The 21811-nt window shown below is 43.6% G+C and overlaps 1 protein-coding gene across 2 annotated transcripts in view; it reads left to right on the forward strand.

Moving 5' to 3' along the window:
• Positions 1 to 21811, forward strand: part of LOC115075692 (phospholemman-like) — a 95217-nt gene that overhangs the window by 15248 nt on the left and 58158 nt on the right. Inside the window, exon 2 of one of the 2 annotated variants that reach the window (XR_003852577.1) lies at positions 6357 to 6440. The exons of the other annotated variant lie outside the window; for it this stretch is intronic. The gene's annotated coding sequence lies outside the window, so the exon portion shown is untranslated. The remainder of the gene's footprint in view (positions 1 to 6356; positions 6441 to 21811) is intronic. 2 annotated transcript variants of the gene reach the window in all.

Consider the following 21811-nt stretch of genomic DNA (forward strand, 5'->3'; position numbering starts at 1 on the left):
CAGAAGAAAGGAGGATAATTGAGAGGTAGGGGTGTGTGTGTGTGTGTGTGTGTGTGTGTATGACAGAAAGCGCCAGCATGTGTGTATGAAAGAGAGAGAGCCTAAATGTGTGCATGAGAATGAGCCTGCATGAGTGTATGAAAGAGAGAGAGAGCCTGAACATGTGCATGAGAGTGAGCCTGCATGTGTGTATGAAAGAGAGAGAGAGCCTGAACATGTGCATGAGAGTGAGTCTGCATGTGTGTATGAAAGAGAGATAGCCTGCAAGTATGTATGAGAGAGAGCCTGAATAAGTGCATGAGAGAAAGCGCCAGCATGTGTTTGAAAGAGATAAAGCCTGAACATGTGCATGAAAGTGAGCCTGCACGTATGTATGATAGAGAGAGCCTGAATATGGACATAAGAGTGAGCTTGCTTGTGTGTATGAAAGAGAGCGTGAACATGTGCATAAGAGTGAGCTTGCTTGTGTGTATGAAAGAGACCGAGTCTGAACATGTAAGAACATAAGAACATAAGAAATTGCCATGCTGGGTCAGACCAGGGGTCCATCAAGCCCAGCATCCTGTTTCCAACAGAGGCCAAACCAGGCCACAAGAACCTGGCAATTACCCAAACACTAAGAAGATCCCATGCTACTGATGCAATTAATAGCAGTGGCTATTCCCTTAGTAAACTTGATTAATAGCAGTTAATGGACTTCTCCTCTAAGAACTTGTCCAAACCTTTTTTGAACCCAGCTACACTAACTGCACTAATCACATTCTCTGGCAACAAATTCCAGAGCTTTATTGTGCGTTGAGTGAAAAATAATTTTCTCTGATTAGTCTTAAATGTGCTACTTGCTAACTTCATGGAGTGCCCCCTAGTCCTTCTATTATTTGAAAGTGTAAATAACCAATTCACATCTACTCCTTCAAGACCTCTCATGATCTTAAAGACCTCTATCATATCCCCCCTCAGCCGTCTCTTCTCCAAGCTGAACAGCCCTAACCTCTCCAGCCTTTCCTCATAGGGGAGCTGTTCCATCCCCTTTATCATTTTGGTTGCCCTTCTCTGTACCTTCTCCATCGTAACTATATCTTTTTTGACATGTGGCGACCAGAATTGTACACAGTATTCAAGGTGAGCTTGCCTGTATGAATGAAAGAAAGCAAATCTGAACATGTGCATGAGAGTAAGCTTGCTTGTATGTATGAAAGAGAGAGATAGCCTGAATCCTGAATCTGAAAAGATTATTTTGCATCTAAGATTCACAACCTGGTCTTTGATGCTAAAGCTCTCTTCGCTTATGTCTCCAGCCTCACTCAAACCATACCGCGAGAAATCCCCTGCGACATGGCACAGTCTAAAGCTGATGAACTCGCTCAGTTTTTCCAAAATAAAATCAACAATCTTTTAACTCAACTGCCTTCCAATACCGCTGACGCCTTTCCATTATATCAACACCCAACCTTCAAAAACTCCAGCCTAAACACTTTTGAGCCCGTCTCTTCCACTGAGATTCATGCCATCTTGAGAAGAATGAAACCTTCGTCTCACCCCGCAGACCACATCCCTACCAAACTACTTCTATCTATTCCAGACACAATAGCCACATCATTGACAAACATCATTAACTGCTCTCTAGCCCAAGGATCCTTCCCAGATGATCTCAAAATGGCTTCAATCTCACCACTCCTAAAGAAACCCAACCTTGATCCGAAGGACCCTAACAACTTCCGCCCCATAGCTAACCTTCCATTCATCGCCAAGATCATGGAAAGGACTAGTCAACTCTCAACTTTCAAACTACATCGAAGACAACAATCTTCTCTTCGCCCCACAACACGGATTCCGAAAAATCGAGGCACAGAATCCCTCCTTATCTCTTTGACAGACCATATCCTACTGGGCCTTGACAAAGGAAATTCATACCTATTGATCTTGCTGGACCTGTCCGCAGCGTTCGACACGGTCAACCACGCTATCCTCCTTAACCAGTTGTCATCCATAGGAATCAGCGGCACCGTCCTTTCCTGGTTTAAAACCTTTCTCAACAATAGAGGTTACAAAGTTAAACTCCAAAACAAGGAATCCTCAAGATTCAACTCTGCCATAGGAGTCCCACAAGGTTCGTCTTTATCTCCGACTCTATTCAATATTACCTTCTTCCTCTCTGCCAACTTCTCACCGACCTCAATCTAAAGTTTTTCCTATACGCAGATGATATTCAAATCATCATCCCTATCAAAGACACATACTCTAATACTCTTGACTACTGGGAATCATGCCACAAAAAAATCAAACAACTACTTAACAGCCTACACCTCATCTTAAATTCCTCTAAGACTGAAATCCTACTCATCTCTCCTGAGAACAACACCTCCAACAGTTCTCTTCCTACCAATCTGCCTACCACACAAGCTAGAGACCTAGGAGTAATAATAGACAACCGGCTAAACTTCAAGGCACACATCAACAAAACAACCAAAGACTGCTTCTATAAACTTCAGGTCCTGAAAAGGATAAGACCTCTTTTCCACGCTCAAGACTTCAGAACGATCATCCAAGCAGTCATTTTTTCAAAACTAGACTATTGCAATTCCCTATTGCTAGGTCTACCATCATCATACTCCAAACCCCTACAGATGGTTCAAAATTCAGCAGCCCGAATCTTGACAGGCGCAAGGAAAAGAGACCACATATCCCCCGTCCTGAAAGAGCTTCACTGGTTACCAGTCTACTTCCGCATCATGTACAAAGCCATAACCATCACCTACAAAACTATACATCAACTTACCACTCTCGATCTTCAATTCCCTCTCCAAACACATAATTCTACCAGACCTACTAGAGATGCTTATAGAGGCTCCCTCCAAGTTCCCCCAGCGAAAACGACCAGACACATCACCATAAGAGATCGCGCCACCTCCACAGCTGGCCCTCTTTTGTGGAATTCCATTCCTACAGACCTCAGACAGGAGCCCTGCCTCCCAACTTTTAGGAAAAAACTTAAGACTTGGTTATTCAAACAAGCATTTCCGGACACAACCCAATGACACATTCCAGTGACTCCTAAAACACCACTCCTCTTGTATATAACATTTATTCTGTATACTATATTTAAATTGTATATTGTTTAACCATCTCTTTTCTCTCCTCTCTTCTTCCTTCTCCAAGTTCGGCTACCCTTGTTAAATGTAACTGTACTTTCGGACACCACAGTTCTAGTTTTTGTTTATAATGCACTCCTGTTCGATGTAAACCAGCAAGATATGTTTTCATGATTGCCGGTATATAAAAACTCTAAATAAATAAATAAATAAATAAAATCCTAGTCTCCCAGGATGTCAATTATGTAGTTTCCAACAATCTTCCCACCGTTCAACCATCCCTCTCCTCCCAAGTAAGAAACCTCGGAGTCACCATGGACAATCAACTGAACCTAAAATAATTCATCAATAATACCACAAAGGATTGCTTTTTTAAATTACAAACCCTAAAACGGCTGAGACCGCTCATCCACTTCCAAGACTACCGTACAGTTCTCCAATCAATCATTTTTTAAAAAATTGACTACTGCAACTCGCTTCTGCTCGGTCTCCCAGCAAACACTATCAAACCCCTACAGATGTTGCAGAACGCCACAGCCAGGATTCTGACTAAGCCCAACAAAAGAGATCATATCACACCCATCCTGCGGAACCTGCATTGGCTCCCAATCAAATTTAGAATTATGTACAAAGTCCTAATGGTCCTACACAAAGCCATTCACAATCTCACTCCTCTGGTTCTTAATATCCCACTTCGTCCCCACTTACCCTCCAGACCGGTGAGATCTGCCTACAGAGACACTCTCTATGCCCCCCCCCCCGCCAAAACCACACTAAGGAAACGAGCTCTTTCCACAGCTGGCCCTCCGCAATGGAATGCTCTCCCACCAGAGCTCCGGCTAGAACAATGCCCGATTACCTTCAAAAAAAGACTCAAAACCTGGCTATTCGAACAAGCCTTTCCTTAATCTCAGAAGATCTCTCCAGTACTCTACCTCTGCTAGTAATGGACTAGCTCGCCGTTTAACCTTCCATGTCAGAGGATCAATCCATGTTATTTTCCCTTTTAACTTGACACTGTGTTTAATCTCTTAGTAATATGATTCTGTGTCCCTTTTAATCTCCTGCTCTCTGGAAGAGCCTATTATTTATTGGTTCTGTTGATCCCAGTTATTTTCCCTTGATTGATGTAATGCATTCTTACATGCTTGTTCTCGTTTTACTGTAAACCGAAGTGATATGTAATTTTTTACATGAATATCGGTATATAAAAGTGCAAATAAATAAATAAATAAATATGGGCATGAGAGTGAGCTTGCATTTGTGTATGAAAGAAAGAGCCTGATTATGAGCATGAGTGAGCCTGCATGTGTGTATGAAAGAGAGAAAGGCTGCAAATGTGTATGAGAGAGAGCCTGAATAAGTGCATGAAAGAGAGCGCCTGCATGTGTGTATGAAAGAGAGAGAGCTCGCATGTGTGTATGATAATGAGAGAGTTGCAAGTGTGTATGGGAGCCTGAATATGTGCATGAGAGTGAGTGCCTGCATGTGTGTGAGCGCCTGCATGTGTATGAGAGAGAGTACATGTCTGTATGAGAGTATCTGCATGTGTGCATGAGAGAGTGAGAGCCTGCATGTCTGTATGAGAGCACCTGCATATGTACATGAGTAAGAGCCTGCATGTATCCATCAGAAAGAGAGAGAGCCTGCATGTGTTTATGAGAGAGCCTGCATGTGTATGAGAGAGAAAGTGTCTATGTGTGTGAAGGAGAAGGAGGTTAAAGATTGTGTTTCCCTCTTCACCTAAATCCACAACAATCTCTGGAAAATCAAAAGATGCCAGATATTTTTTTATTTAATGGTATGGAGAGATGGAGATTTTTTAATTATTTAATGTTTTGTTATTTTAAATTTTTGGGGTGTTATTTCATGTGTTTGCAGTTTTTTAATATTTTATTGGTGTTTGCGAAATATTTGAACAAATTTATGTGACTTTTTAAATCATTAGGGGCCCAGTATTGAAAGATGGCCATTTAAGTAACTTGGTCGGAAATAACTTATCCAGCTAAATTATACCGTATATTCGGCGGCAGCACTAGGTTGCTGAATAAACACATGTATATTTGTACTTAGCCATATCAGTTATAACCATCTAATGTAGCTGGTAATCTTATGTGGCTAAGACTGAATATTACTATTTAGTTGCATAAGTTATGCTGCTTGTCCACAACTTATGCAGCTAACATTTTAGCCATATAAGGGTCTTATGTGGCTAAGCAGCAGCCGCTAAACATAAGCGCATATTCAGAGGCCGCTACTTAACCACAAAAGTCCTACTTATCCGGCTAAGTAGGATAAATGCGCTTTAAATATTGAGCCCCCTATGTTTGTTGGTTGTTTTGATATATTCATTCTTTTCATGGTTTTAATACTATGAATGATGTCTTATATCTCTTGATTTTATTGCTTGATATTTTGTGAGGAGTGATTTTAATTCTGTTTTTCCATTGTTGCATTGCATAATATAGTTGGGCTTGTTGTGGTTACCATAGCATGTTTGTGAGCAAGAGAGAACAAGTGAGTCAATGAGCATATGTTTGAGCAAGAGAACTATGTAAGCCAGTGCGCATGTGTGTGAGTATAAGAGAGAGCGAATGAGCCAGTGAGCATATGTGTGAACAAGAACGAGTCAGTGAACATGTGTAGGAGCATGTATAAGAGACAGCAACTGAGCTAGTGAGCATTTGTGTGAACAAGAGCGTGAGTGTGTGACACAGTGAGCATGTAAACCAGTGAGCATGTACAAGAGAGAGCGTGTGATCTAGTGAGCATGTATGTGAGAGAGAATATAAGGGAGTTTGTGTGAGAATGAACATGTGTGATAGAGAGAGAAGAAAGTTGGGACTATCTACCACCCCTTACTAATCCATGACAATCTCAGGGTGACTGGAATCAAAAGTTCCCAGATATGGAGAGCAGAGGATTTATTTTAGCTTTAATTTGAATTATTGGGTGTTGTTTGCTGTGTCTGCTAATTTGAAATATTTTATCAGTTTGAGAAATTAGAAAAACAATGTTATATGTTTGTAATCATTGGATGTTCTTTTCATAAATTGTTTTGAAATATTTATTCTTTTTATGAGTTTGGTCTTACTATTATGATTGATGCTTTATATTTCTTGATGTTATTGTTTGATGTTTAGTGAGGAATGATATGTGTTTTTCCATTCCATACAGAGTCTGGCTTGTTGCGATTTCAAGTTCAGTTTTTGTCTACATGTTACTATTTATACTTTATTATCTCTTCATTTTGCATTTGGTGAGGGTCTGTCTGTGTTCTACATTGATTGAAAAAGTCATCCTTAAGCAAAGAAAAGTCTCTTCACCGATGTCTGGCTGAATAAATTGGTAATAACTTTGACGGTTCATGTACAAATGAAAAAGCACACTCAGTGCAACAGTGGCAGCAGTTCATGCAGAAATGGAGTTGCGCATTGAAATCAGCAGCGGCTGAGAATGCTGTAACCTACCTCACACCACGGTATCCAATAATGTCTCTGTTGTACATCCAAGTAAGTGGCGACTCATAATCCTCCACAATGGCTCACTGGGCAGACAGAATAGGTATCTGATTGGCTTGAACTGCTGCCGCTGTTAATGTCTACTCTCAGCACAATTTTGAGTGAGTTGAATATTTTCAAAGTTATAAGGGTCATTTTCAAAGGAGTTAGATGTGTAAATGTAACAACTATCACAGCAATTTTAAAAAGCCATTTATGTGTGTAAAGTGCTCTTGGAATATTCAATGGCATACATTGTAGCAATCTTCAAAAGTCCAAGTACATGGCTAAAGTGCATTTACACGTGTATAACCCAGTTTTAAGTAGGGATGTGAATCGTTTTTTGACAATTTAAAATATCGTCCGATATTTTTTAAATCGTCAAAAATCGTTAAAGAGTGAGATACAATAGAAATTCCCCCGATTTATCGTGAAAAATTGTTAATTGGGTTTGTGTCCACTAACGGGAGTTATTTGGGGGGGGGGGAAACCGGCACACCAAAAAACCCCTAAACCCACCCCGACCCTTTAAAACGAATCCCTTACCTTCCCCTACCCTCCCAAACCCCCCCAAAACATTTTAAAATTACCTGGTGGTCCAGTAGGGGCGCGGGGAGCGATCTCCCGCTCTCGGGCCGTCGGCTGCCACTAATAAAAATGGCGCCAATGGCCCTTTGCCCTTACCATGTGACAGGGTATCCGTGCCATTGGCCGGCCTCTGTCACATGGTAGGAGAACTGGATGGCCGGCGCCATTTTTAAAGATGGCGCCGGCCATCCAGTACTCCTACCATTTGACAGGGGCCGGCCAATGGCACGGATACCCTGTCACATGGTAAGGGCAAAGGGCCATCGGCGCCATTTTTATTAGCGCAGCCGACGGCCCGAGAGCGGGAGATTGCTCCCCCCACCTCCACTGGACCACCAGGTAATTTTATAACATTTTTGGGGGTGTCGGGAGGGTGGGGGAGGCTAAGGGGTCAGTTTTAAAGGGTCAGGGTGGGTTTTTTGTTTATCGGATTGGGCGCAGCCGATAAACAAAAAACCAATCGGGCCGGACGATAAAAATTATAAGATTTAAATTGGAACTGGAACCGAATCGATTCCGGTTCCGATTCACATCTCTAGTTTTAAGCACGTAAATGCTTTTGAAAATTACCCCCTTTATGATTTATGTCTGTACTGCATATTGTAATGTGCTTAGCGTGCTTGTTCCAGTATGGGCAGAATAAATGCCCCAGGAACGCCACAGTCTCTCAGAGTCTCAAAAATGTAGCAATAGTCAACTCAGTGAAAAATCTTTTCCTGATGCAGAATCAGACATGGACGGGTGCACAAACCTATGAGGATGACAACATTTGGAGGGCATAAAATTTCCTGGCTCTCCTCAATCCTTCCCTGCCCTCCCACCCTCTCCCCTTCGGACCCCTGCTCCTCAGACAGTGCTCACAGACTCTGCTTCCTCTGGGCTTTCCTGTATTCACACACTGTAGTCTGAGACTGGAGATCCGGAGGAGGGCTTAGAGGTTCAGAGGGTGGGGGTGACATCAGTCAGACTCAGTAGATAGAGAGAGAGAGCAGTAGCCAGGAGTTCCTGGTGATCTGCCTGCTTTGTGGCTCTGTTCTAAGATGATAAAAGATGGCACCGCTGCAGACAGATGATTCAGCAGCAGCTCGGTTAGGATCATGTAATCACGAATTAGCAGCACTACGGCTCTTCAGTTTGTAGCACAGACCCTTCTTTCAGTCTGATTTGCCAGATCCTTCACCAACATTTATTATTTTATTTAGTTTAAACTTTTTCTATACCGTGGTCCACAGTAATGCACAAAGTGGTTCACAAAACAGATTTGTAGAATTCTGACTGGAGATCTGTGGCAGTTCAATGTCTTTTTGCTCCCTGGCAAGGGCCATGAGGGGCAGGGGCTGTCTCTCATGTGATCTGTGCAGCACTACATCGAATAGTGCTACAGAAATGAGAATTAGTAAACAGGTAATGGGAGCAGGAGCGCTAAGAGAAGAGAGACGAGGTGAGAGCAGAGGAGAGACTGAGAAAAGTTTAGTTAGGAAATAATGAAAAACAAAGCTATAAAAAAGATTTTCTTTTCAATATTTAGTGGAGTAAGTAATTATTTTTGTATTAAAGTATTATATAAAACTGAAAATAGAAAGCTCAAGTCTTGTTAATTGCCACTTGACCCTGATGAGTTATGGCTCAGGCGTGTGTATATGGTCTATATGAGCCACGTGAAATGTGAGGGCTTTCTCACGTTTACATTACTGTCTCTAACTCTTCTGCAAGGTTCTCCCTTCCAGTGCCAATATATACATTAGAATAACAAGGGCATTATATGCATAGATAATTTTATAGTTTTAAAAATATATGCACTGCTATAGTCCCGTTAACTCCATGTTCTGGGCTTTCCAGCTGTGAGTGCTTTTAAGCTCACATGAAACAAGCTGATGTTCAAAAACATTCTTCTGCAGTATCAGGTGGTTAATGCACCCTCATAGGTGCCAAAGCCATGCCATAACTCAGACGTATTAGCAGCATGCCTGCAACACGCGCACTTTTGTGGACATGGGGAAGCCAGATTTTACACTGGCCATGGGGCTTGTAACCATGGGTCTGCAAGTCAGTTCTCAAAGGGAAACTCTCCATGGTGTTTTCCTTTGAAAATTGTTCGGTGGCTGATGTCATGGGGATATTTCTACCAGAATACTTTTGTGGGGTAAACCACATGCAGGAATTTCAAAATAAAATCCCTGCACATATTTGACCTGGACCACCCTAATCTTGCCGCCTGTGTCACTTCTTTTCCCTGCAGTCAGAAGTATAGACGTACACTTGGATCATCTGAATAAAGGTATAAAGCATACACATCCACGTTGCACTTACATTCTTAAACTTTAATGCAAATGTGTAGATTTGTCTCTAACCAAGTTATACTCCAGGACGGTCTCTTTTAAAGCAGCTAAATGTACCCACATTGTACAACTGCATGCAGACTTTTAGATAACTAAAAATCCAGGTAGGATAGAGCCATTCTTCCCCTTCCTCTCTCCTCATTCCAGCACTCTCTTTGCTCCCTCTTCCTAGAAGTCTCAGCACTTACGCATTCTCACTCTACCCTGGAGTCACAGCTGCAGACTGAGTTTGTGTATTACAGCCCCTCTCCAGTTTCTCCCCATGTGCTGCTTGCAGTGTCTGCTCCAGGCTTACTGAGGAAGGGGAGTGGCTGAGCTGTATACAGAGAGGCCCTGAGATTTCTAGTGTTTTCCTGGAGACCCTGTAATTAATGCAAATTCCCTGAGACTCAGGATGAAATCCTAAGAGTTCCCAGGTATTTATTTATTTATTAGATTTTATATACTGCGGTTCCTGTATGAGATACAGATCGCCTCGGTTTACAGTAAACATTAACTTTGCTCGTAGGCCGACATAGAACAATAGAAAACAAGAACAGTAAAAAAGCTTAGCTCGCATGCCGAATAAATAATAGAGGACAACAAAGAGCTGGCACAACTGGTGCCACGGGTATAATTGGTGCAACTGCTAGGGGAAATATTAGAACTGGAAAAAAATTAATATCTGGAGTGCATGGAAAATAAAGCAGGGGGCATGCGTTAGAAATGAGTGTGAAGTACATAGAACAACTGTGAGACCAGTCTGGGGGATTGCATCGAGGAAAAACAATTGGAAGGCAACAGGGGACATAGGTATGGTGAGGTAGTAATTGCTTCATGGAAGCTGAAGGGATAGTCCTCGTGGACATACGATGGGGGGGAAGAAAGGGGAGGGGCATGACTGTTAAAAACAGACAGAGGCAAAGATTAGGTGTCAGGGAAAGCTTGGGTGAAGAGCCAAGTCTTAGGGTTTTTTTTGAAAGTCCGGTGGCATGGTTCCATTCGAAGGTCTGGAGGGAGAGTGTTCCATTGGTGTGGGCCTGCTGTAGACAGAGCTCGCTTCCTTCTTGAGGTTTCGCTGGCGGGGCATACAATGTGCCTTTGTATGCAGATCTGATGGGTCTGGCTGACGTGTGAGGTCTCAGTTGGATGCTTAAGGAGAGTGGAGCGAGGTTGTGCGTCGCTTTGGGAATTAGTGTGAGAACTTTGAAAAGTATCCTGAATTTGACTGGTAGCCAGTGAAGGGAACGAAGGATGGGGGTGATGTGGTCTCTTTTTTTGGAGTTGGTGAGGATTCTCGCGGCGGCATTCTGTACCATCTGTAGTGGTTTGATGGAATTAGTTGGGAGACCAAGCAGGAGGGAGTTACAATAGTCAATTTTAGATAGAATGATAGATTGTAGCACAAGGCGGAAATCGTTGAAATGAAGGAGTGGTTTGAGGTTTCTGAGGACTTGCAATTTGTGGAAGCATTCCTTTGTGGTGTTATTTATAAATTTTTTTAGGTTTAGTTGGTTGTCTAGCCAAGTTCCTAGGTCCTTGACAGCGGATGAAAGGTTGATGTTAGGGGTTGCAGGTTGAGGGGAGCTAGGCGGGTTGAGCTGGATAGTGCTGTCTTCCTGCGATATGATGAGCATCTCTGTTTTATTGGAGTTGAGAACAAGGTTGAGACTGGAGAGTAGCTCCTTGATCGATTGCAGACACTCATTCCAATGCGCCAGGGTTTTATGAAGGGACTCTGTGATTGGGATGAGAATTTGAACATCATCCACGTATAGGTAGTAAGTTAGCTTGAGATTGGTGAGTAACTGACAGAGCGGGAGAAGGTATATATTGAAAAGAGTTGGAGAGAGGGAAGATCCTTGGGGGACTCCTAGGTCAGAGAGGACAGGTGGAGAATCTTTATTGTTTATTCTCACTTTGAAGAACCTGTTGTCTAAGAAGGACTTAAACCAGCTAAGAGCAGGACCCTTGATGCCTATGTTTGCTAGTCGTTCTAAAAGAATTGTGTGTTTTACCGTATCAAACGCTGCGGATAGATCTAACAGAACAAGTAGGTAGGATTGACTATTTTTTAGGTTCAGGAGGATGGAGTCTGTGAGTGATAGAAGGAGGGATTCAGTGTTCAGAGTTTTACGGAATCCGTACTGCATCGGGGCGAGTATGTTGTTTTCTTCCATGTATTCCGAGAGCTGTTTGTTCACTATTTTCTCCATCAGTTTGGCAATCAACGGTAAGTTGGCTATGGGACGGAAGTTAGCTGGGTCTGTGGGAGGAAGGTTTGGTTTTTTTAATAGAGGTTTAAGAATTGATAGCTTTAGCTGGTTTGGTACTAGGCCCTGGGTTAGGGAGATATTTATGATTTCTGCGATAGGTTTGGAGATAGTGTTCATGACGGAGATGAGGAGGTTCGTGGGTAATGGGTCCGAAGGGTGAGAGGAAGGTTTGATTTTCTTGCGGATATTTTCGACCTCGAGGGAGGAAATGGGCTTGAAGGATTCCAGGCATATGGTTGGTTGAGGGAGGGTCACAAGTGCCGAAGGATGCGGGGGACTGAGTGTAGAGAGAGGATCAGTCAAGGTGGTGATTTTTTTCTTGAAGTAATTGGCCAGTTCGCTGGCTTTGTTGAGAGCTTGGTTGTCTGGGATGATAGGGGGGGGATGGTTTGGTGAGTGTTGAGACATAGGAAAAAAGAGCTTTTGAATCAAAGATGAAGTTGTGGATTTTTTTAGAATAGAAGTCTTTCTTTGTTCTGAGAATGGCGTTTCTGTAGGTGTTGAGGAGAGATTTGTAGGAAGCTTGTGTCGTGGTGGAGGGGTTTTTCCTCCATCTTTGTTCTTTTTTTCTTAGTTCTCGTTTGAGGACTTTCAGCTCTGGTGTGACCAGGGTTTCCTGTTGTCTAAGACGGGTTGAAGCACTTTGGTGGTGGATGGGCAGATTTGGTCCGCAATCTTGCTGGTGATATTTAACCATGAAGAGGTAGGTGTGCTTGCATCTGAGAGGTCCAGGTGCGATAATTCCTTGGAAAGATGCTCGCTGAGTAGTTCTGGCGAGCAGAGTTTCCTGTATTGGATAGTGGTTTTAGGGTAGGTTATAGGCGGCTGCTCTTTGATTTCCAGGGCTGTTGTTATGATTCTGTGGTCCGACCAAGGGACTGGAGAGCAAGTGGGATTGGAGGTAATGGTGATGCTATCATTGATGAAAATGAGGTCCAAAGTGTGGCCTGCTTTATGTGTAGGGCTGTTTATGATTTGCGAGAGGCCCATGTGACTGAGCGAGGAGAGGAAGGTTTCACAATTATGGGAGAGAGGAGAGGCGTCAACATGTAAATTGAAATCTCCCAGGATTATGGTTGGATTGTCGGCATTAAAATGTTTGGTTATGAGTTCAATCAGCGGCGAGGGGTCTGATTCTAGGGTTCCTGGGGGGGAGTATATAAGGCCGATTTGTAGATGCACAGATTTGAAGAGGGAAAATTTGAGCTTTGTTGTTGAGATAGTAGTTTGTAGGGTTAAACCCTAGTCCTTTTTTTGCAGCTAAGAGAAGGCCTCCGCCTCTTTTTTTAGGTCTAGGGGCTGAGAAGAAGTCGTAGGATTGAGTGGGAAGTTGATTCAGTAGTGCTGTGTCAGTGGGTTTAAGCCACGTTTCCGTGACAGCACAGATGTCAGGGTGAACATCAATCAGGTAATCATGAAGAATGTGGGTTTTTTTGGAGAGTGATTGTGCATTGAAGAGGGTTAGAGTGAAGAGAGAGAGACCCAGAAATTGAGTGATAGGGGCGATCATTATAGGGATTAGCCTTTGTGGTTGAGTAACCGGTGGGGACCTAAATTTCGAATGGATTCTGAAATTGTTCCTGATTATAGGGATAGTGAGAGTGTGTCAGTAATCTGCTGCTGAGGAGACAGGAGAAGCCTGGTGCCACCATTAGTAAGGAGGAATGGTGTTGCAATGGAGGGGCGGGGTGAGGGGAGGGAAAGAGGAAAGAAGGAACATGCTAGGTAGGGGATGGGGGTAGAGAGAGGGCTGCCACTGAGTGGGCAAGTTTAATATCGTTTTATGTCCACCAAAATAAACTCTGATATTTACCCAAAAAATAATGAATCACATTTTTCCACTGATTTTCTCCTGTTTTTGTTCTTGTCATAATAAACCCTGATAAATTCCTGGGAGAAATTTAAAAAAAACTGAAAATGAAGATCCTTAATCATCCATTATGTGACAAGGGATTTGGATTATAGGAAATACATCTACTGGCTTGAGAGCTTCCCTTTTTGACCTTTGAAGACACTGGGCAGACGTCTTTTGCTGAGACTAATGAACACATTGTGGAATTGGTTCCCCGAATGCTTGGAAACCTGCAGAGCTAGGTCACAGACATTTTTGTTCAGGCAGGCTTTTAGTTTAACTGCCTGAATGGCTGGGGGTGGCAGTGTGTGGGTCCTAGAAATTCCAGATAAGCTAGAGGACTGTACTCAGTTCTTTAGTGACAGAAAAGGCAAATTTTACATCCACTGAGCAAGACGGGACTGTGCTAATTGTGTAAATGTAATTGTGCAGTGCTACTTTGTATTTCGTGATTTTTTGGATTTGAATCTTTTAATGTACATGTCTTAAGGCTTAGGAATAAGAGATTCATAAATGTTAATAAAGTTAAAGATTACTGTGCCCTGGTGGCCCATGGACAATACACTCTTCAGGGTGACAAATTTTCTAAAGCATCAGAGCTCTTTGGCCTCACCATCAATCTCGGTAAGACATAGGTAATGTTCCAACTTGCACTTCCCTCCAACACCCGATACCAGCCCTCTCAATCCAAGGCACCAGCTGAAAAAAATATCCAGATGATAATTTGCGTGTACACACGACAAGTGCAAATAAATTCTTTTGGTCAAAATTCATAAAGTGTATTTTTTTTATTCTCAATTCGGCAACTCCACTTAGTAGAACACAATATTGTACAGCAAATCCCCAACACAGACCTGTGTTTCATCAGTCCGGCTGCTTCGGGAGGGATAGCAATTTTTAACAACCCGTACAAGTTTGAGACAGTTTATGACACAGATTGTTTGTTGTTAAAAATTGCTATCCCTCCCGAAGCAGCCGGACTGACGAAACACAGGTCTGTGTTGGGGGATTTGCTGTACAATATTGTGTTCTACTAAGTGGAGTTGCCGAATTGAGAATAAAAAAAATACACTTAAATTATTTTTTGTCAAAATTCATAATTTGCACTTGTCGTGTGTACACTTAACGTGTTGAGTGCAATATTTGCTCCAGTGTGACATTAGATGATAATATGCACCATCTCCAGTGATGGTTTCCTTGACAAGAATCAATAAAGTTAACCAGACCCTTAGTTGAGTCTAAACAAGTCTTTAACAAAGATATCATCTGTCTCTACAAAACTGAAGATCTACAACACAATGGTCCCAACATTTTTTCTCTATGGATCTGAGACATGGACTCTCTATAGATGGCACATTGAACAACATGAGCAGTGCCACATGTGCTCCCTCTATTCAATAATTAACATTTGCTGGAAGGACAGGGTGACCAATGTTGAGGTCCTAGAAAGAGTATCAAGGAAATTCTGCTGAATGAGAACATATTAAGTGGATTAGACGTCATCAGAATAGATGATTACCATTTCCCAAAGCAGATCTTGTAAAAGGAACAGAGCAAGGTAGTAGGAAGAAAGATCATCTGTCCAAGTGTTTCAGACACAGCGTGAAGATGGTCTTTAATGGGCTGGCATCAATGCCAAGGAACTTTATCAAATGGCTTTGGACAGAACTCACTGGAAGTCCTGGACAAGATTATCAAGCAGCCATTTCAGTCTGGATTGTTCACACTACTTTATCCAAGCTGGACTAATAACATCACCCTGGGCAACATGCAAAGTGCAGCAGAGCTGCATCATCAGTCATCACAGTTATATACTTCTCATACCGAAAGTATGACTGACGTTGTACATCAAGGCTCAGTCTTCCGTGCAAAGCCATAGATGAGATCGCTGACTAACAATAATATTAGAACCAAAATATTGGACTACCAAAAAAAATAATATCATATTTATTTATTTTATTTTATTTAACAGCTTTTAATATACCGGTGTTCGTGCGAGCACATCACGCCGGTTTACAATAAACTTGCGAAAGGAGGAAATTACAAAAAACAGGGAGTGGGAGATGGAGCAGGTTTGAGAAAAAGGGGGGGGGGGGGAGAGGGGGGAAAGTAAAGGAGGAAGAAGATAGCAGCTGAGAAATTAAAAGGAACGTAACATTTACATGAGAGGCAATAAATGAGGGATAAACATTGTCACAAAGTTACAGCGGATAATGAAGGAAATATGGAATGTATGGAGTATATATATGGAGGCTTATTTACGGTAGTTATGGCAAGTTATGAGGAACATATATATATGCTTATTTACGGCAGTTATGGCAGGAGAAAAAAGACAATTAATTTTTACTTTTAACATGCAGATTGTACAGGTTGTAAGGTAGATGGGGTGCGGTAAAGTGTAAGGGGGGGGTATAGGGGTGGGTGGGTGGTGGGCGGTACTGTGACTAGGGGGGTTTCAGGGGGGTAGGCTACGAGGGGTTGGGTTCGGGGTAGGCCTGTCTGAAGAGCCAGGTCTTAATGCCTTTTTTGAAGTTGGGTAGTGAGGGTTCAAGACGGAGGTGTGTGGGGAGGGAGTTCCAGAGGGCGGGGCCTGCAATGGTGAAGGCTCTTTCTCTGGTGGTGGAGAGGCGGGCTGTTTTGAGGGGGGGGGGTGTGGAGGGTGCCTGTAGATGTGGATCTTGTCTGGCCACAAGCATTCTTATAATAGTGTTATTATTATGGCTAGTGTATCCTTTTTTATTTTATGAGGTTTGAGATGGGTATGCTCTTTGAAGCCATTATTACATGTCTTTACAGTTGATCCCTTTGAGACACTTCATATCTAACAACCAGATAAAAATGATTTGTACGTGTCTAATTGCAGGTCCACTGAGGGTATACAAGCTGTGGCCTCTGCTGACAAATATCACTTGCATGAAATCACAGGCATCTTATGCGCCTGTCAGCATGGAGATCAAGCTATGCCCCACAATGTTTATTCCCTCATGAATAAATCTGTTTCTTATTGGGCAGGGAAAGAGAACCCCAAGTTTAATCTGTGAGATAACATTAATTACAGATGCTAGGTAAAAGCTCTGAAAGTATTCTTTAGAAAAACTGAATAAGTTGTTTGTAACAAGGAAAGAAAGAAGAAAAGATATAGGCTAAAGGAAAAACATTAAGACCATCAGTTTTATTAATTAATTAATTAATTAGTTTATTTATTTAACATTTTTATAGACCGACATTCATTGGGAACATCATATCGGTTTACATGGAACATTAATGTAGCGTAACTTGGCTTTACAAGGAACAGAGGTTAAAACAAATAATATTTGGAACATATAAATTTGGAACAGTAGGGAAAGATAACAATTTTTAAGTTTAAGGTTAAATGCAGTAGTATAACAATAATATTATATAACAACAAAATAAGGTTATAGTTAAGTTGTAGGACAGCGGGTTAATAATTGAACGTTAATTGAATTGCGGGGAGAGGGGTTCACAAGGAAAGGCAGAGGATGTATATGAAATGGGGAAGAGGTTGGGAGAGGGAAGGGGGGATTGGAGGGGCAGGAGTGGAGGGGTAAGGGGGGGCTAAGAGGGGCAGGTGTGGTAATTCTATTGATGAGTTTAATTATACGCTTGCTTGAATAACCATGTCTTTTGTCTGAATTTTTTGGGGCAGAGTTCTTGTTGGCATGGTGTTCCAGGGTGCTGGTCCAGCAATAGAAAGTGCACATTGTTTTGTAGTATTGAAGTCTGTAGTTTTAGGGGATGGCATGCATAGAGTTGCTACGTATTGTGTTCTGGTGGGTCTTGTGAAAGTGCGAAATATTAGTGAATCGTTGAACCATTGTATGTTTTGATTATGTAGGGATTTGTGTATGATGGTCAGGGCCTTATATTGTATTCGGTATATTGCGAGGAGCCAATGTAAATCCTCGAGAATTGGGATGATGTGTTCCCTTTTGCGGATGCCGGTAAAGATCCGTGCAGCTGCATTTTGTAGTATCTGAAGGGTATGCCATGTTTTTTGGGAGGTCAAGGAGAATGGCATGACTGAGTTGCAGTGACAGAGTTGGGTCAGTATTGGAATAGCACGAGGTGCTGAAGGCATGACTGAGGTGCAGTAGCAGAGCTGGGTCAGTACTGGAATAGTACGAGGTGCTGAAGGCAGGACTGAGGTGCAGTGGCAGAGCTGGGTCAGTATTGGAATAGCACGAGGTGCTGAAGGCATAACTGAGGTGCAGTGGCAGAGCTGGGTCAGTACTGGAATAGCATGAGGTGCTGAAGGCATGACTGAGGTGCAGTGGCAGAGCTGGGTCAGTACTGGAATAGCATGAGGTGCTGAAGGCATGACTGAGGTGCAGTGGCAGAGCTGGGTCAGTATTGGATTAGCACGAGGTGCTGAAGGCATGACTGAGGTGCAGTGGCAGAGCTGGGTCAGTATTGGAATAGCACGAGGTGCTGAAGGCATGACTTAGTTGCAGTGACAGAGCTGGGTCAGTACTGGAATAGCACGAGGTGCTGAAGGCATGACTGAGGTGCAGTGGCAGAGCTGGGTCAGTACTGGAATAGTACGAGGTGCTGAAGGCATGACTGAGGTGCAGTGGCAGAGCTGGGTCAGTATTGGAATAGCACGAGGTGCTGAAGGCATGACTGAGGTGCAGTGGCAGAGCTGGGTCGGTACTGGAATAGCACGAGGTGCTGAAGGCATGACTGAGGTGCAGTGGCAGAGCTGGGTCAATACTGAAATAGCACGAGGTGCTGAAGGCATGACTGAGGTGCAGTAGCAGAGCTGGGTCGGTACTGGAATAGCACGAGGTGCTGAAGGCATGACTGAGGTGCAGTGGCAGAGCTGGGTCAATACTGGAATAGCACGAGGTGCTGAAGGCATGACTGAGGTGCAGTAGCAGAGCTGGGTCAGTACTGGAATAGTACGAGGTGCTGAAGGCATGGCTGAGGTGCAGTGGCAGAGCTGGGTCAGTACTGGAATAGCACGAGGTGCTGAAGGCATGACTGAGGTGCAGTGGCAGTTGGGTCAGTACTGGAATAGTACGAGGTGCTGAAGGCATGACTAAGGTGCAGTGGCAGAGCTGGGTCAGTACTGGAATAGTACGAGGTGCTGAAGGCATGACTGAGGTGCAGTGGAAGAGCTGGGTCAGTACTGGAATAGTACGAGGTGCTGAAGGCATGACTGAGGTGCAGTGGCAGAGCTGGGTTAGTATGGAATAGTACGAGGTGCTGAAGGCATGACTGAGGTGCAGTGGCAGAGCTGGGTCAGTACTGGAATAGTACGAGGTGCTGAAGGCATGACTGAGGTGCAGTGGAAGAGCTGGGTCAGTATTGGAATAGTACGAGGTGCTGAAGGCATGACTGAGGTGCAGTGGCAGAGCTGGGTCAGTACTGGAATAGCACGAGGTGCTGAAGGCATGACTGAGGTGCAGTGGCAGAGCTGGGTTAGTATGGAATAGCACGAGGTGCTGAAGGCATGACTGAGGTGCAGTGGCAGAGCTGGGTCAGTACTGGAATAGTACGAGGTGCTGAAGGCATGACTGAGGTGCAGTGGAAGAGCTGGGTCAGTACTGGAATAGTACGAGGTGCTGAAGGCATGGCTGAGGTGCAGTGGCAGAGCTGGGTCAGTACTGGAATAGTACGAGGTGCTGAAGGCATGACTGAGGTGCAGTGGCAGAGCTGGGTCAGTACTGGAATAGCACGAGGTGCTGAAGGCATGACTGAGGTGCAGTGGCAGAGCTGGGTTAGTATGGAATAGTACGAGGTGCTGAAGGCATGACTGAGGTGCAGTGGCAGAGTTGGGTCAGAATTGGAATAGCACGAGGTGCTGAAGGCATGACTGAGGTGCAGTGGCAGAGCTGGGTCAGTACTGGAATAGTACGAGGTGCTGAAGGCATGACTGAGGTGCAGTGGAAGAGCTGGGTCAGTACTGGAATAGCACGAGGTGCTGAAGGCATGACTGAGGTGCAGTGGCAGAGCTGGGTCAGTACTGGAATAGCACGAGGTGCTGAAGGCATGACTGAGGTGCAGTGGCAGTTGGGTCAGTACTGGAATAGCACGAGGTGCTGAAGGCATGACTGAGGTGCAGTGGAAGAGCTGGGTCAGTACTGGAATAGCACGAGATGCTGAAGGCATGACTGAGGTGCAGTGGCAGAGCTGGGTCAGTACTGGAATAGCACGAGGTGCTGAAGGCATGACTGAGGTGCAGTGGCAGAGCTGGGTCAGTACTGGAATAGTACGAGGTGCTGAAGGCATGACTGAGGTGCAGTGGAAGAGCTGGGTCAGTACTGGAATAGTACGAGGTGCTGAAGGCATGACTGAGGTGCAGTGGCAGAGCTGGGTCAGTACTGGAATAGTACGAGGTGCTGAAGGCATGACTGAGGTGCAGTGGCAGAGCTGGGTCAGTACTGGAATAGCACGAGGTGCTGAAGGCATGACTGAGGTGCAGTGGAAGAGCTGGGTCAGTACTGGAATAGCACGAGGTGCTGAAGGCATGACTGAGGTGCAGTGGCAGAGCTGGGTCAGTACTGGAATAGTACGAGGTGCTGAAGGCATGACTGAGGTGCAGTGGCAGAGCTGGGTCAGTACTGGAATAGCACGAGGTGCTAAAGGCAGGACTGAGGTGCAGTGGCAGAGCTGGGTCAGTTTTGGAATAGCACGAGGTGCTGAAGGCATGACTGAGGTGCAGTGGGAGAGCTGGGTCAGTACTGGAATAGTACGAGGTGCTAAAGGCAGGACTGAGATGCAGTGGCAGAGCTGGGTCAGTACTGGAATAACATGGGGTGCCGCAATCTATATAAATAAAAATGTTAGTTTGGACAAAATCGCTAATCTCAGAAACCACTGAACCAATTGCTTTCAAATTTGGACACAACCTTCAATTCGCATACAGGAAGGTTCTTCTGTACTTACATTAGAGATATGTCACACCTTTGAGAGGTAAAACAGGTTTAAAATTTTTTTGGAGAAAACAGCGACATCTGCTGGACGTAAGCGCCATCTGTTACACCTTACACTAACACACGCTACACTAATCATTTCGCCAGTCCAGGTCCACGTTTCACTTCCATTTTAACCAGGGCTGGTGCAAGGATATTTGGCACCCTAGGCAAACCTTACAGTCAGGCGCCCCCTCCCCATACACAATTTTAAATTATGCATTTATAGCATATTTTACATGAACAATGACATTCTGAGGTAAAATTAATATACAAGTTGTTGTGATAATTTCATGCACTGTTGTGATGCCAACAAGAAATCTTTGCATCTTGGAATTCATATGGCATCATACCTATTGTGATATGTTTTGGCATGGTCCTCCCGTATCAACACAGTACTATTTGCCAACATTCAAAGAATAACAACCCCACCTATGAAAACGAATACCACAAATATTACACCAGAATCTAAAATATCGATACACCGCCTATCAGGAAAACAGAACAGGCCAAGCTACTACAGATCCCTACAGAGAAACCACATGCTAAAAGAATGCTTCGTCTCAGTCTTTGCATGCAGAACACAAACCCTCACCAAATACAGAATAAAGCCACATAAAGTATAAATAGAAACATGCAGACAAAAACTGAACTGTAAAATGCATCACGCCAGACTCTATACAGTGCAACAATGGAAAAACAAAAATTTCACCATTCCTCATGAAACAATCAATAAAATAAAGATATATAATCATAATCATAATTATAAAATCATACAAATAAAATAATTTCAAAACAGCTGATGAATAGAATATCCAATAATTAAAGACTATGCAAATTTTGAAAGCTTTACAAAACACCAATAAAATATTTCAAACAGCAGACACATCACATACTACCCAATAATTAAAATGATAGTCAATCAAGAAAAATGAACTTAAAAAGCCACCTTTACTTACCCTCTCCAGCAGTTCTCTTACTCCTTTCCCTTGCAGGCCATACCAGAAGCAGCAGTAGCTGCTGAAGCTGTCCTCACAGTCCTCTTCCTTAGGGACCACAACCAGTCTTTTCTCTCTCTCACACACATACCAGGCACCACCCTCAAGACCAGTTTCTGTCTCTCACACACCAATCTCTCCCCAACCAGTCTCTCTCTCTCTCTCACACAAACACACCAGTCATCTCCCTGATCAGCCATTCTCACACATACACACGTCATCTCTCTGGCCAGTCTCTCTCAATCACACATG

Source organism: Rhinatrema bivittatum, chromosome 14 (assembly GCF_901001135.1).
Source record: "Rhinatrema bivittatum chromosome 14, aRhiBiv1.1, whole genome shotgun sequence".
In the NCBI taxonomy this organism is placed as follows: domain Eukaryota; kingdom Metazoa; phylum Chordata; class Amphibia; order Gymnophiona; family Rhinatrematidae; genus Rhinatrema; species Rhinatrema bivittatum.